A 16,271-nucleotide genomic window follows, 5' to 3' on the forward strand; every position below is an offset into this window, starting at 1 on the left:
ATCATCAACATATAAACATAAAACAATGTAGATTTCATCATCCAACTTCTCAAAATAAACATAATGATATGAATGATACCAAGTGTATCTGTGCTCATGTATAAAACTACCAAGTTTAAGATATCATTACCGAGGTGCTTGTTTCAAGCCATATAAACTTTTCTTTAATCTGCACACTAAATTCTCCTTACCTTTGATCTCAAATCCTTGTGGTTGTGTCATATATATCTTTTCATCCAAATCACCATGAAAAAAAGTGGTTTTAACATCAAGCTACTCCAAATACAAATCTTTAGTACCCACAATACTTAAAATAGTGCGAATAGAAGTCATTTTAACTACATGAGAAAATGTCTTATCAAAATCAATGCATTTTTTGTACAAATTCTTTTACAACTAACCTGGCTTCAAATATTTTCTTACCTCCATCCTTTTCTTTCATCCTATAAACCCATTTATTTTGTAAAGCCCTTTTATTTGCAAGTAACTTACATAAATCCAAAGTCTAATTTTTAGTAAGGAGTCCATTTGTTCCATCATTACAGACTCCCACTGAATCTATGTATCCACCTATACAACTTCATCATAATATTGAGGTTCACCAACATCTGTTAATAAACTAGAATAAAAAGAGGGAGAAATTTTTTTTGGAGGTCTACTTAGCCTCTTTAACCATCTAACATTTGCTAGGGTGTGTGGTATTTGTTGCTGTAGCTATTGCGGAGCACGAGGGATTGTTGGAACAACATCCTTTTGAGTATCATCTAACACTAATTAATCACTTTCTTTATTCTCATGCTACTGCAACATATCTTTGTACAACACTTTCTCATTAAATATGACATCCCTACTTTTTACAATTTTATTATTGTCAAAATCTCAAAGCCTATAACCAAATTCATCAATGACATATCCAATAAATACACATTTCTTTGACTTAGCTTCCAACTTGGTTCTATTTTTTAGAATTTATATGTGCAAATGATTCATAATCAAAGGTTCTGAGAAAAGAACACCTTACCTTCTTACCAGTCCATGCCTCTTTTGGAATACCATAGCCCAAAAGAGTAGAGGGACATATATTGATCAAATATATAGCAGTATTGACAACCTCTTTCCACATGTTTAAGGGAACTCTACCATACCACCTCATGCTCCTTGCACACTCCATTATTGTCATGTTCATAAGTTCAACCACTCCATTTTCTTGTGGAGTCCTTGGAATAATTTGCTACCTACAAATACCATTAGTGGAACAACAATATTCAAATTCATTATTGCAATACTCACCACAATTATCAAATCTGATACATTTTAATCTTTTACCAGTCTCATTTCAATTGGACATTTCCATTTCTTAAAAGTTACAAATACACCAAGTTTCTATCTAAGGAAATAAAGCCATACTTTTCTATTCATATCATCAATAAATGTAACATAATAATGAGATACACCAAGGAAAGATAGCTGAGTTTGTCTCTATACATATGTATGTACAAGCTCTAATTTATTGTTTTACTTGTCCTTTTTACTCTCCACAAAACTCACTCTCTTTTGTTTTCCATAAACATAACTTTTACGAAAAACCATATTGACACATTTCAAACATGATAACTTTCTTTGAATGAATTATTTTCATACCTTTCTCACTCATGTGCCCAAGTTTTTTGTGCCATAGTATTGTATTAGAATCTACAACATCTGTTTGTTCTCCCTGCTCAACTACAATAATTGTTCTTGAACATTCATTTTTCTTTGAAATAATTAAAGTAGAAGGAACAATATAACACTACTTTCACACATTTTGCTACTATAAGGAAAACTTTTGAAACCTTCCAATTTTTATTATTAAAAGTGACAGTGCAACCCTCATCACCTAGTTGCTCTTCTGAAACCAAATTCCTACTCAACCTTGGAGCATGTCTTACCTCTTGTAATAGCCAATGATTTCCATTCTATAACTTGATCTTAATTTTTCCGTTTCTAACAATCTAATAGGGTTAGTTATCCCCCAAATAAATAAGCCTAAAATCCCCTTGTACATAATCAAGAAGATGACCTCTATGGCGAGTAGCATGAAATGAAGCCCCTGAATCTGAAACCCATGAATCATCAACACTTTCTAAAGAAAGAAGCAAAGAATTCCCTTCAAATTTATTACTTACCACATTTTCCTCCTTATTTCCATCTTGTTTGTCTCCTTCATTTTTATTTCTAGTCCAACAATCTTTCTTCTTGTGCCCTAGTTTTCCATAGTACCATCAATCTCTTGGTCCTTTGGATTGAGACCTCTTTCCCTTTAATTTTCCTCTTGATATCTCATGATTTTTAGAATTGTTTCCGCTTTCATTCATTCTGCCTCTACTTTGTGTGTTCAAAACAATTCCTCATGTAGATCCACCGGACCATTTTCTACTAGTTTCTTCACTCAGAAGAACACAAATCACATCATTAAATTTTAGGGTATTAGATCCAGAAATAGAATTACTTACAACCATTACCAAGCCATTTTAACTTTTAGGCAAAGAACACAAAATCAAGACAACTTTAATTTCTTAATCAAAATTGACATTCATAGATGACATATGACTTGTAACCATATCAAAATAATTTAAATAATCAGCAATAGATCCACCTTCTACCATCTCCATATTAAATAAATGCTTCATGAGAAATACCTTGTTTGAAGCAGAGGTATTTTCATACAACTTTTCTAGGGTTTGCATCAACTCTTAAGCCATCTTTAATTTTGTAATATTAAATGCCATCAATTGTAATAGACATAATCAAATAATTCCAAGTGCCTTTATATTCAAAATATTCTATTCCTCATTTATCATAGTAGTCAGCTTCTTTGATTTCCCTTGCAATGGATTCCCTAAATCCTTTTGATAAAGATTGTCTTCCATTTTCATTTTCCACAACTAAAAGTTTTTCTTATTAAAATTCTCAACCTTCAACCTACCCTCCTCTACTATTGCTCCCACTCAACCGTGTGAATTTTATGCAAAGGATAACTAAAACAACTAGGCTTTAATACCACTTGTTAGGATTAACGAGACATAAATAACAATTATATTAAATATATCTAATATCAAAAAATAATGTCCCACACATAGGAGAAACAAGTCAAAGATTTAACGTGGTTCACCAAATACTGAATCCAATATTTTAATTATCCAATGATTACAACCTAATTACAATATGTAATCCCATACAACTCAATACCACCATGAGAAGATACAATCTTATCATATACAATGATATACCTAACCTTAAGCCATTTTATACAATATTTTTGCCTCTTACAAAATTAGGGCTAGAATAAGTCATCTAGTAGAAAAATAGAAGTTGATTCCTTTTAGAATAATAATGTTCATTAAGCAAGGGTGCACACTTGGGGCTCTGCTCCAAAACCCTACAAGGGGCACTACCCCAAAACCCTCGTAGAATAATCTAGGGGGAAATTGTGTCGAAAGTAGGGAGAAATTAACCGGAGTTTGAGTAGGCTTCACATAACAAGATATGATCTATGTGAGATGTTTAGAAGTTAATTTTTGGTTAACATGGAAAGAATACAGAGAGACAAGAAGAAATCACTCGAGTATGGTGCCCCATTAGTATTTCTATATCCAAAATTTATTTCCTGGTAGTGGTAAAGTTACATGGTCAAAGCATAAACTGGTAGTGACTCAAATAGGTGAATTCATATAGGAATTAGGTGAAAATTTTAACAATGTTATGTGGGGATACTTCAAATATTCAAAAATAGATGTATAAACATGAAAGAATCTTATCTATCATAGTGGAAAAGCACAAATAAGATATTTGTTTTCTAGTAGAGACAGGTACATGCACTGTGCAAGAAGTTGAATCTAGAATACTTTGGCTTCCACCTATAGGTTATGAAGTAGAGAGTGAGTCTATGAGATAATATGCACATGTATTACTATCAGAATCTTGGGACAAATAAGCAAAGAGATTTGGTACACATGAAGAATCCTTTGATAATGTCTGTAAGGAATTAAGGAAACTAGTTAATGGAAGAGAAAAAAAAAGGAGAACATTGGCCAATATAGAATATAAGACTAGTGGTAACAAAGTAGGTACATTTGTAGTAGAAATCAACCCATCAAAAAACATTCCCTCAACTTACAGAAGGGTGAAGAGTAAAAAGGCTAAGTAGAAAAGGAAACCAAACCAAAGGGTGAACCTACAAAGAAGAAAGAAAACCACACAAGGACAAGAAAATCCACATATAGAAAGTGTGATAAGAAAGAATTTGTTGAGGGTAAAGAAGACAAGATATAATCCAATATCAAATCTTTAGAATTGATTAAGAGATGAATGACAAAGAAGGCCTCTACCATAGATGATATTGTAAAAGGTATTATGGAATCGGGTTGGCTAGATTCAGTTGGAAAAAGATATAACCTAGGGAGTGATGAATATAAGAAGAAAATTGAAGATGTCATTATGCACCATCTTCACAAATTTAGCAAATTACCTTTGGAGATACACTCTTTTATTCCTGATGAATTGTATTAGTTGATAGATTCCATATAGACTACAACCTTGTCGTTTGACAAAGAAATCATGGAGAAAGGATTGATGCAAGGCACTGAAGATGCTAAGATAAATATAGACGATCACATAAACCAAATTAGAATAAAGAAACATAGCAACAAAGGTCTTGATTGATGACATGAAGAAGATACACAATGAGATTGTTGAGACATGGAAAAAGATACTCCAGATAGAGAAGAATGTAGCACAAGCAAATGAATAACTAAGTATATTTGTTGCACCTATTTAGCTAAAAGACACTTTTATTATTGATTAGATTTATAATTGGGAATGCTTTTCTTGATGTCCCTAAACAAGTGTAGAACATTGAGGATTTTTTTTTTGAGTTTCCATCAATTGGTGGAATTGAGGTTGAGATAGTAGACATCATAGTGTAGAAGTTGATGAAAGCCAACTTCACATCTTGCCAAGATCACTTGCATGAAAATAACCTGTTGAAGAGAAACCGAAGAAGGAAAGGTAGAGCTTCGAGAAACTAAACAGACTGAGAGAGAAAATATTGCAACAATGAAAAAAGAATTGCTATACAATATTCCTTGAAAATGAGTTGAAAAATACAATAAGAGAGCCTGAATATAAAGGTCTCAAGGAAGCTTGTAGAACAAGTTGGAAAGTGCTAGCAGATAAGGTTGACAACTAAGCATACGTCCACAAAAGGTGGGATATCCTCAATCAAGGTGAGGAGATAAGTATGACTTAGATAGGAACAAACTCTCGTGTTGTCAACAACTCCTATACTATAACTAATAAATAAATGCATTAACCTAAGTAAACTTAAGTAAAAATGTAAATAATAATTATTTACTCTAACACCCACCCTTAAGTGCAACTTAGGGGAATGCACTTAAGCTTACAAAAGCTAAGATGAAATGCAAAATGGGTCCTAACAACAAGGCCATATTAGGTACCCATGTATAATGCAAATAAATGCAACCTCTAAAAATGGGGAAAAAGAGAAAACTACATGCGAAAAACCCTCCCCCAAAAAGAGGTAAGAAGGAATGTCCTAGAAAACAGGAATAAAGAAGAAGATAATGAAGAGCATCATTGAAGCATGAAGAAGCCACAAACTCTGTCGGAAAAAAATTGTTGATTTAAAGAATCTCCATGGAAAATAGAAGGCACAAACCAAGTGTATCTATATGATAGATGATCCATCTCACCGAAATGCATAGGTAGCCAGCCACTACAATTGCCTAGTATATAGGATCAACTACTAAATACATAGTTCACACTATTGAACCATCGAACCAAGGAAGCATTAGAACAACAGAATCACCCCCCTTAATGCAAATGGAGTGAGATGATAGGCAACTACAAAAGTGGGCCAAAATCCTCTGCAAAAAGAACTAAGAATGACGAGAGAGTTGAAGAGGTACAAACACCTATAAAGACATGATCACCAACTTTTCATGGGGCTAATATCGTGGAAGAGACACTCACTTGACAAGGAAAGAGGGCACAAAAATGAGAACAACTATCCCCACATGGTGCTTTATAAAATAGTGCTCGTACAACTATCTCAAAACAACGTTCATGAACTTGAAATGCAAGAGTGACACTTTATCTCAGTGCGTTTGCATAAAGATACTTGCAAATGATATCAACAATGATTAGAGAAGGAAAAAAGCTGATACAAAAGATAATGCAACTCAAAACAAAAGATCCCATGCCATTAAAATGATCCTCAAACCTAGAATACCCAAGATATCCACCATAGAGCAAAAATGCCAAAAATATGATAGAAAGAGCATGGGGTAGAATGTAAAGGAAATGACAACATTTCTGAAAAGATGATAGAACCAGCTTTTCAAACATATAATGTTTTCAAAAAATGGATATGGGATGCACAAGATATGCTTGCCAGATTGAAAAATAGAACTTCAAACTTTGACTGCATAAACAATCCACAAAACTACATCAAAACCTTAAAATACCTGCACCAATGTCTCTGTCTCGAAACTAGCTTTTTGGTACTTCTTTTGGATTGAAAAAATATCTCTGTATGCTCAAGTTATGGCCAAAAAATTACGAGTATGTCAAAAAGGACCCTAGAGAGCCTATAAGTGTGATGATGTCATGTTGATGTTAGCAAACCACTAGGTTAAAATTGATGGCCTCAGGGTCATCGTAGCAAAAAAGAGCCATGTGCAAGTACCACGTGGCAAGTATAATTGTCTGGGTGTTGATGTGTTGTAGGTGACGTGGCAGGGGCCACGTAGTAGTGCCAATGTGGCACCTGCAAAATGGGCCAAATGGTGCTTAGCTGTCGAGTGGTGCAGGGGCCGCAAGTGGGTAGTGGTAGAGTGGAGGAGCCTTGGTGGAGGTGTTGCAAAAGCGGCAGGAACTAGGGGTGTCATCGGGAGGACGGCAAGGCGGCAGGTCGATGATGGTCGTGGAGCAACGGTCATGTTGCGGCTTCCTCGCAGCTGCATTGCCAGCGGCAGCGGTGTCTGAGCCACGTAGGGGCAGTGCGAAGGTGCTACTCTGGCTTTTTAAATTTTTTTTGTCCATCTTATACCATGTAGAAGTTGATGAAAGCCAAGTTCACAGCTTGCCAAGATCACCTGCATGCAAATAACCTGTTGAAGAGAAACCAAAGAAGGAAGGGTAGAGCTTGGAGAAACTAAACAGACTGAGAGAGAAAATATTGCAACAATGAAAAAAGAATTGCTATACAATATTCCTTGAAAATGAGTTGAGAAATACAATAAGAGAGCGTGAATATAAAGGCCTCAAGGAAGCTTGTAGAACAAGCTAGAAAGTGCTAGAAGATAAGGTTGACAATTGAGCATACATCCACAAAAGATGGGATATCCTCGATCAAGGTGAGGAAATAAGTATGACTTAAATAGGAACAAACTCATGTGTTGTCAACAACTCCTATACTACAAGTCATAGGAATTCTCCCTCGCCATCTCTTATGGAACAAACATAAAAAATGGTCCTTGAGAATGAAGAAGAAAGAGTCATAATAAGTTAGCAAGAAGAACATCAAAAAAAGGTAGGAGAAGAATATCATGTAAAGAGGAAATCGAGTTTTGGTGAGACAAGTGTGAAGAAGAGGAACAAAACAATACACATTTTTGAAGAAAAAGAAGATGAAGAAATTGAAGAAGAAGTTCCAGTTACAAAACTGATGGACATTACTAAATTAAATCATAAGAAATTGATGAAATACTCATAGCATATAAAGAAGAAGGCTGAAAGAGAAAATATGAGATCCAAGAAGAAGAAGGCAAGTGTTTTGAGACAAGTGAGAAATATCCTAGCTAAATTAGTCCCTGATATAAGATATAATAAAAATGATTCACTAATTGACTAGATGGATTCCTTGATAAAGGCACCGACTTGTAGAAGAGAACTTGATAAAACTATGACAGGTAAACTGATGGAAAAGGTTACTAAATATCAAGATATATTGACGAATTTGGTGAAGAAAACCATGTCAACATTGAATGAGGTAAGCTAGCTGTTTACTAAGATATCAAACTATACAGATTTTTTCAAAGACTTGGAGAAATAGAGAGGTGTTTTCTCAAAAGGAGTTGGAGAGCTTTAGTGGTTAACTTGATCTTATTTTAAGCTCAACCACTACTTACAATGGACAAGTGAAGCAATTTTTTCACAAGATGAAGCAACAACAACATGAACAAGATAACATAATGATTAATTCACTTGAGCTACTATCCTATCTATCCCTGACACTAGAGGTCATGCAACAAAATGTGAAGAAGGTTGAAGTGTCCTTTCCCTACCAGATACAAGTTATTTAGACAATACGACTAAGGTAGCTTCTAGCTTACGTGAGTAGCTTATAGCTTTAACCCATTCACAAAAGCTATAAGAGATATCCTTAGAGTCAACAAAGACACATTTGAAGATGATTTTTGATAGGATGTAGTAAGTAAGCTTTCTATTATTTGTACATACTTTTACTTTTGTACCTTTGACATTGTTGTCAAAGGGGGAGAATATGGATCATAGGGGGGTATATGGAGATAGGAGTGAATGTGTACACAATGGAGTGTGTAAGTGTATATACAAAGAAGGTTTTAGATAAATACATAGAAATAAATGAGTATAAAGGGGTAGCCATTAAAAAATTTGCATCTTACAAAGTTAGTTGTTTGCCTTTTATTTCCTTCACTTGCCCATTGAAAAGAGCGCTTCAACAATGCATGAACTCTAAATTTAGGGAATGGAAAAATTTAAATCCAATCTACTATTAGTCTACTATTCAAAAATATCAATTATGTTTCCTCCTATAGCTCATTTTTGTAAAATGACCCAGGAATTGAAAATATCTTAATGATTCCACCTACTAGAATGTAATGTCAATACATTATTTCTAAATAACCCAAGTCATTAATAATTAATGAAGAGTGCATACAAGCAAATTGGATAACATAAGTTGACAATTAAGTAGATCAATACATAACTAATTTTTCGATTCACATCATGCAAAATTATTTCAAAGTCATGGAAACAATTCATAGAGATTCATAAGTCTACACAAAATTTAAAATTGTTATCATATCATAAGGATACTTACCTTCATATACTAAGGTGGCTAGGTTCTCTTCTACATCAAGCAAACCTTCATCATTATTCTAATACCTAATTATACATGTTATGAATTCATATCTAAGTTTTAAAGTATTACACTTATACATATTTATTATCATTCCAAACTATTATCATTATAATATATTAATGTATATGATTTTTGTGCTTGCATTTATTTAACTGACCTATATTTACATCTTAAAAAGTACAATTTCTTGTACACTTCATCACCTTGACTTTGATTTTTTTCCTATATAAGCATTGAGAATATCCATGGTTGGAAGTTTTTCTTATATATCTTTTTTCATTAATAAATTATATCTATATGAACTTCTACAACTTACAAAAACCTAAAAAATAAAACATGCAAAGGTCATTTATATCAACATATGTTAATAAAGTGGGTGAATCTTCTTAGGGTGGATCATAATTTCATTGAGCTTGCTAAGTGCTTGAATGCTTGCTTTCTTAACCATGAAGAGGATGTTCTAATTTGGAAAACTGATCCCAGTGGTATGTACTCTATTGCCTCAACCTTTGCTAACTCTTTTGATGATCATGATGAACCTTGCTGGGCTATGGCATGGGCGAAAGGTTTGACTCCCAAAGTTAATATCTTCTTTTGGATTCTTTTGCAAAATAAAATATTAACTTTTGACAATCTTAAGAAGAGAGGCTTCATCATTGTTAATCAATGTGTTCTTTGCAAGAATGATGGAGAATCAGTGGATCATATTATGTTACATTGTCCCTTTACAAAGAAGGTTTGGGATACAACTAGGAGTTTAATGAATGTGGATTGGGTTTCCCATGCTACAACCTAGTTGTTCTTTTCTAGTTGGAAGGCTCCTTCCAAGAATGCTTTGATCATTAAATTGTGGGACTTTATCCTTCCTTAGCTGTGTTGGGGGCATTTGGAAGGAGCACAATGATAGGATATTTAGGGGGGTGGATTCCAATTCTACTCAGGTTTTCCACAAAGTCAAGGTCCTTTTGATTGAAAACATTAAAATTTGTGGTTCTAGATAGAAACCTTGTAATGAATGGGAAGATGGGGTGCTTAATAATTGGAATATAAGGAGTTTGAGTATGAGTACAAAGGATCCTAACCCAAGGGATTATGCTAGATGGGATTGTCCTCTAGTGAATTGGTTTAAGATTAACTTTGACGGGGCCTTGAAAGGGAACCCAAGCATTGCAGGATGCATAGATGTTATTAGAAATTCTAATGGTGACTTTGTTGGCGGTATGGCAATACCTTTAGGGAGTCAAACTAATTATGTTGCTGAAGCTTCTGCTACTCTTGATGGTCTTATTTATGCCAAAGGTATGAATTTGAAGAATATATGGATTGAAGGTGACTTCCCTCAACATCATTAATTGTTTAAATAAATTTAATCCACCTTCGTGGACTATTAGTAATATTATTTCCAAGGCTATTAACATTATTAATTCATTCCAAAACTGCATTGTATCTCATAACTATAGAGAAGCCAATGGTTTAGCTGATTGGGCTTCGAATGATCATAATATCATTTGGGAGTCATATGATACCTTACCTCCAGATGGCCACGATCATGTTAAGCATGATAAATGGAGATCTCAGAAAAAGTCCTTTAATTATGATGCTATCAGCAAATTATGAGATTTACTCCTTTGGAGTGAGGTGGGTTATAATTTTTAGAAAGGTGGGCATTTCGCGCGGATTCTAGGTTGTTTCTTCCTTCCCTCTTTTCAGTAGTGGTGTTCACATAGAGTTTTGGAGTTTTCAGAGAAAGAAAACCAGTGAATTCAGCATAGAGATTATGGGGGAAAAGAGGAAAAGGGTGGTGCCGCCTAGCTACATAGAGTGGAAGAATAAGCCGGAGGTGTGGGACAATCTAAGGCATGGAAATTTCAGTGGTTACATGGAAAGGCTCAGAGGAAATAACCTTGCAATTACACACTAGTTTGTCAAATCATGGAAGGATAGCTATGTGATGGTTGGGAACCTGTGTATGGATGTCACTTAAGAGGTCATTGTAGAGGCTATAGGGTTGGATATGGATGGGATAAATTTTTATAGGGAAAGGAAGCTCTCGGATAAGGCTATTGATGACTTTGTGGAGACAGAACATGAGAGAAATTGTTTGGTTAAAATAGGTAACTTGTATTTTAACCCGACCTCTATTTCTCGTCCTTGGCATTTTGTGCTCTTTGTGATTATGGAATATTTGACTCTAGATGGGAGATTCACTAAATTGTATGGTTATCACTTTATGTTGGCAAATCATTTCCGACATGATGTTAGGATCAATTTTCCTTTTTATCTTATGTAGTCTCTTAGTATTTCTACCTAGGCCATTCAAAATGACCTGAATGGAGAGCATGTTTTCCATGTAGGTCTCATGGTCTTGATCATGAATTTGTTAAAATCCAAAAAAGTTTTGAAACCTAGGACTTTGAAAGGGGTTGATCAGGATACAGAAGGGAGTATTCGGGATATGGGCTATGATTCAGAGACTCAAGATGAAGCTGAAGGGGGTATGGTAAGCTCAAAAAAGGGCTTGGGTGGAAGCTCAAAAAAGAAGAAAAAGACTATTGAGGATGTTGATTCTGACCGAGATCGGGAAAGTGACTTTGTGGAGGAAATTGTTAGAGACCATTTCAATAAGAGGAGTGGAGGTAAAGGAAAGGGTAAAGGCTATCAAGATGAGTGGGTCTCTCCTCCTTTTGATGATGAGCCTCTAGCTCAACAGTTGGAGAGGAAAAGAAAATCTTTAAGGTGACAAGAGGATAGGTATAATACAAAGAAGAATGGGGAATCAGACAATGAGGATGATAGAGAACAGGGGCATATGTCTAATTTGGGTGATAAAGCCAAAGGTGGGGGAGGGTTTTTAAAGGGTTTATTCGGCAACCCAAGTTCTATTATGAAGGAGATTGATATCCTCAAGCAACAAATGTAGTTGTTGGGTAAGGAAATGGAACAATTAAGCAAAACATCTAGAGGGGAGTGAACATTAGGCCAACATATTGACAAGCTCTCGGAGGTTATAGGGAATGCTGAAGAAGTGAAAAATCTCATGCATAAGATTCCATTGATTGAAGCAATACAAAGGGTCATGGATAAGGATATTAGCAGCATTCAGGAGAAGGTGTCCAAACTGGAAACTAGGCTGGGTAATATGGATAAATTGGTCAAACAGCTAGTGGACAATGTGACTATTCTCTTGAAGAGGAATGAGCCTGATAAGGGCCAGGATTCCCCTTTGAGGGCTGATACTCAGGGACCAAGTAAACATACCCATGCTCACTCTAAGAAGAATGAGGAAATTAGTAAGAAGGACGAGGTGAAGACTGTTGCTGAAAACATGCAAACTCTGGTGGATTAGGCTGTTGACCTGATAAAAACTTCTTAGACGATTGGTTGTTGTTCCAACTCTGTCTCATGTGACCTCTGGAATGTTTTTGTTGGAGGTCTGTCTCATGTTGTTTTTGGATACTTTTCTTTGTTGTTCTTTTCTCATGCTTTTCTCTAGACTTTTGTTGATGTAAAGGTTTCGGGTCCTTAAAAACCTATTTTTACTTAATCAAAACATATGTTAATAGATTAAAAAATGTGAGTGGTTCTCAATGTTATTATGTGAATATTTTATTTTTTGAAAACATAATTATATTATAATCTAACTAACAAACTAACCATAATATTTAATGATTGACTACTTGTATACAAACATTTATGGAGCTTGAAGAATAGTAGAGGTATAATTTAAGCGAGTTCTCTTAGCAATTGAATTTTAGGAGAGACAATAGTTTTGTTACAATTTTTATTCCAATTTTAAAATAAAATTAGAAAAAACATGCCCAAACCCACCACTTTCTCTCAAATGATTTGAAAATTCTTCCCTAATCATTTAGAAGATATTCAAAATAATTTAATAAAATTTATTTTTACCTTCAATACAATAAACATGTAATAAATGATTCAGTGATCAAAAGGCTAAGTTAATATTGCATTAATAATGCTCCACTTCCTATATTCAAGAGTTAGACTAGTTCATGTCTATAAAATTGAAGTAGCAAACATAATGTAAATGTTGGGGGAAGGGGGTCTAAAGCACCTAGATTCGATAAATCATCACTCAAATGTATATAATTTGAACTAAAAAATATTTTATTGGGTGTTTTAAGTTAAAAATAATTATCATGATAATTCATGCATTTGTAATGGTGATTAATTCAAATTTCAAATATATGTATGAATTATTCAGCCATTCACTAATACTAGTGATATTTTGTTATCCTTGTGGACACATTTTACTAGTACCAGTAAAAAATTATTATATGTGAAGATATTTTTTACTAATATCATAAAATATACATGCTAATCCTATGCCATGATTGCTATGATAATTACAATTTATGTATTTTTATCAAGGTTTGATTTTCCCAGCATTAATGAGATGAAGCATTTTCCATATATACACTCTTGCATTCCAACTTTTTGGAGGTGACTTATCCCTTGTTGATTAATTCTTTAGACTATTGGTACCTAGATTTTTGACTAGTAGTTTTCTCTTACACGATGAGTAGTGTTGTTAGGGTTACTTGTGTAGATTCACATGCCATATGTATTTTCAACAAACAAAAATAAATAAATAAATAAATTATATATATATATATATATATATATATATTTGAGTATTGTCTTTAGGGGAACTCATGTAGATTGTTGTCTTCTTGATCTTAACCATCACCTTTCTCAGAGGAGGTTATTCTTTCAATAATACAGTAGTTATCATTTGATAATTGTCTACTAATTTTTTGTACTTTAAGGATGTTCTTCATGTTCCTATTCATTTCGGGTCCACATTTTCTTTGAGAACTCTTAGTCCTTCCTTCTATATTTAAAGTTTCTATTATATAGTTCTTCTCTCACATTTGGGGAGGATTTTTATTGTATATGGATTTTCTTCCTTTTATATAATTTAAGAGGCTTCTATTGTACATTAGTTTCTCATCAAGCCCTTTTCATGTATTTCACGCCTAGATATTTTCTCTCCCTATGTCTCACTTAAGGGGTGTTAGAGTATGCATTTATGTTGCACATACATAGTCTTTTTACATTCAACACATTTGGTATTTTTGCATAATTAATTGCGCATATTCTCAAAGAATCTTCTCAAGCATACTCATGCATATTTGAAAACACGTTTTCACATGCATAACTAATGTAAGTTCACTTAATTGAACTTTATTTGAGCCTAATTTAGCTTAGTTCAATCTATTTGTGCTTCAATTTAATTTTTGAGCTCTAGTTTTCTTTTCATGCATATCATACACCTTTAGTTTGCATATATTTATTTTAAAAGCTTTTCTTCTCTCTATTTTTAGCTATAAAAATATCACATTATATAAACTATAATTCATCCTGCAATATTGTAATTTTTTAATCTTACAATCTTTTCTTTTAAGAAATGTAGCAATTATTTTCTCATTTATCTCCTTGTAAAAGGTGTTCTTGTGTTTCAAATTTCAACATGACCTATTAGAGCTCCATAACTTCTATAAATAAATCCTCATGAACTTGAGACTTCATACAAAATTATGGACTAAGCTCTTCTTTGGACAAAAAATATTTTCAAAGAACTCAATCTTAGACATACTAAGGATTTTGAAAACTTTATGATCAACTAAATCTTAATGTATTTTGATGAATTAGTATTTAAAAAAATAAAGCAACTCATGAACTACTATTTTGAATGAAAACAAACTTGCAAACTCTTCCTTCTTTTTAACAAAACATTTTAGTAAACTTTATTTTCAAAGAACTTTACTTTAAAAAATTGATCTTTTGAAATTTTACTTGGAAAACATAACTTTCACTATTTTATTTTTATTGAAATTTTATTTTGGTGAACTTATAAAACCAAAGGCATTATAAATGTTCAAAGACCAAATCAATGGCCAAGGATCTAGAAACCAATATACAATCTTCAGTTAAAAAATAGATCTATAAAAAAGAAAGGTTGAAGGTTGATTGACATGGACTTAATAAAAATGTTCAATGACCACCTCTCATAAGATATATATAATAAATACTAATCAAGAGAACCAAAATCCAAGGTATGATAGATTCATGCCCATGATGTTATATTTAAAACAATGTAATTTTCTTGCAATGTATTTCCTACAATAATTTCAAAGGATGTACCATCAACAACTTTTGATATCAATAATGCCATATCCAATAGAGAAATACAACATCAACCTTAGACATCAATAATGTAAGTCACCTTTTGTAATGTCCTTGGATTTTGTAACACTCTCCCTAAGTGTATCTCCTCCCTTTGACATCAATTGAAAGGGATTCTTAGTACCTTTATAACGAGTTCATAATATTAAATTGTTTTATTCCTCTTTCAATATATATATATTTAATACTCTAGGTGATATTTTATTAAGAATAACTTTAGGGTTGAAAAATACAATGTTGAACTAATTTCCAACATCTCCCTTTAGTATTCATGACATGGTTTAACAACGTCATGTGTCTTCTATAAGTCTAGTGGTTGTATCATGCATTGACATGTCAATCTTTTGGTGCAATGACAACAACCGCTCTAACAAGTGGTATCAAAGCTTGGTCACACGTTCAAATATTCTTGGGTGAGGTTGAAGGGGGATTGTTGGACTAATCACCAATGTATCCCTTCAGGATCCATTACATGGTTTAAGTCTAGTGGTTTTTATTGGTATTGACATGTCAATATTTTGGTGCAATGCAACCACCACTCTAACATATAATAGTTATTAGCTTCTTCCAAAATTTACTTCTCCTTACTCCTCTCTTGAGAAATGTTTATTATGCTAGTGTTATCATAGACTATTGAAATTATATGATTATACTCTACCTTAACTCCCTTCAATGTCCACTTGACCAAAATAATTTTGGTGCAACATGACATTGTTACTATCTTATCTAACTCTACAGTGTATTAAATTTTTGTTGACATAAAATATTTGTACATTTTAGCACTACCATATCTAGAAGTATTATTTTTCAAGTATTAATTACCGAGCTCTAGGGGTTTTCTTTAGCCCATAAAGTTCCTTCATCAGCTTGCACACAT

The 16,271-nt window shown here is 33.5% G+C and overlaps 1 protein-coding gene across 2 annotated transcripts in view; it reads right to left on the reverse strand.

Annotated features, from left to right (window-relative positions):
• The window catches only part of LOC149539648 (uncharacterized), a 112,884-nt gene that overhangs the window by 63,474 nt on the left and 33,139 nt on the right, over positions 1–16,271 (reverse strand). Inside the window, exon 6 of one of the 2 annotated variants that reach the window (XM_089799282.1) lies at positions 826–1,235. The exons of the other annotated variant lie outside the window; for it this stretch is intronic. The gene's annotated coding sequence lies outside the window, so the exon portion shown is untranslated. Of the gene's footprint in view, positions 1–825; positions 1,236–16,271 lie in introns of those variants that run through there. 2 annotated transcript variants of the gene reach the window in all.

The sequence above is a fragment of the Cupressus sempervirens genome, chromosome 9, assembly GCF_028749045.1.
Source record: "Cupressus sempervirens isolate cs-2001-9-10 chromosome 9, ASM2874904v1, whole genome shotgun sequence".
NCBI lineage: Eukaryota > Viridiplantae > Streptophyta > Pinopsida > Cupressales > Cupressaceae > Cupressus > Cupressus sempervirens.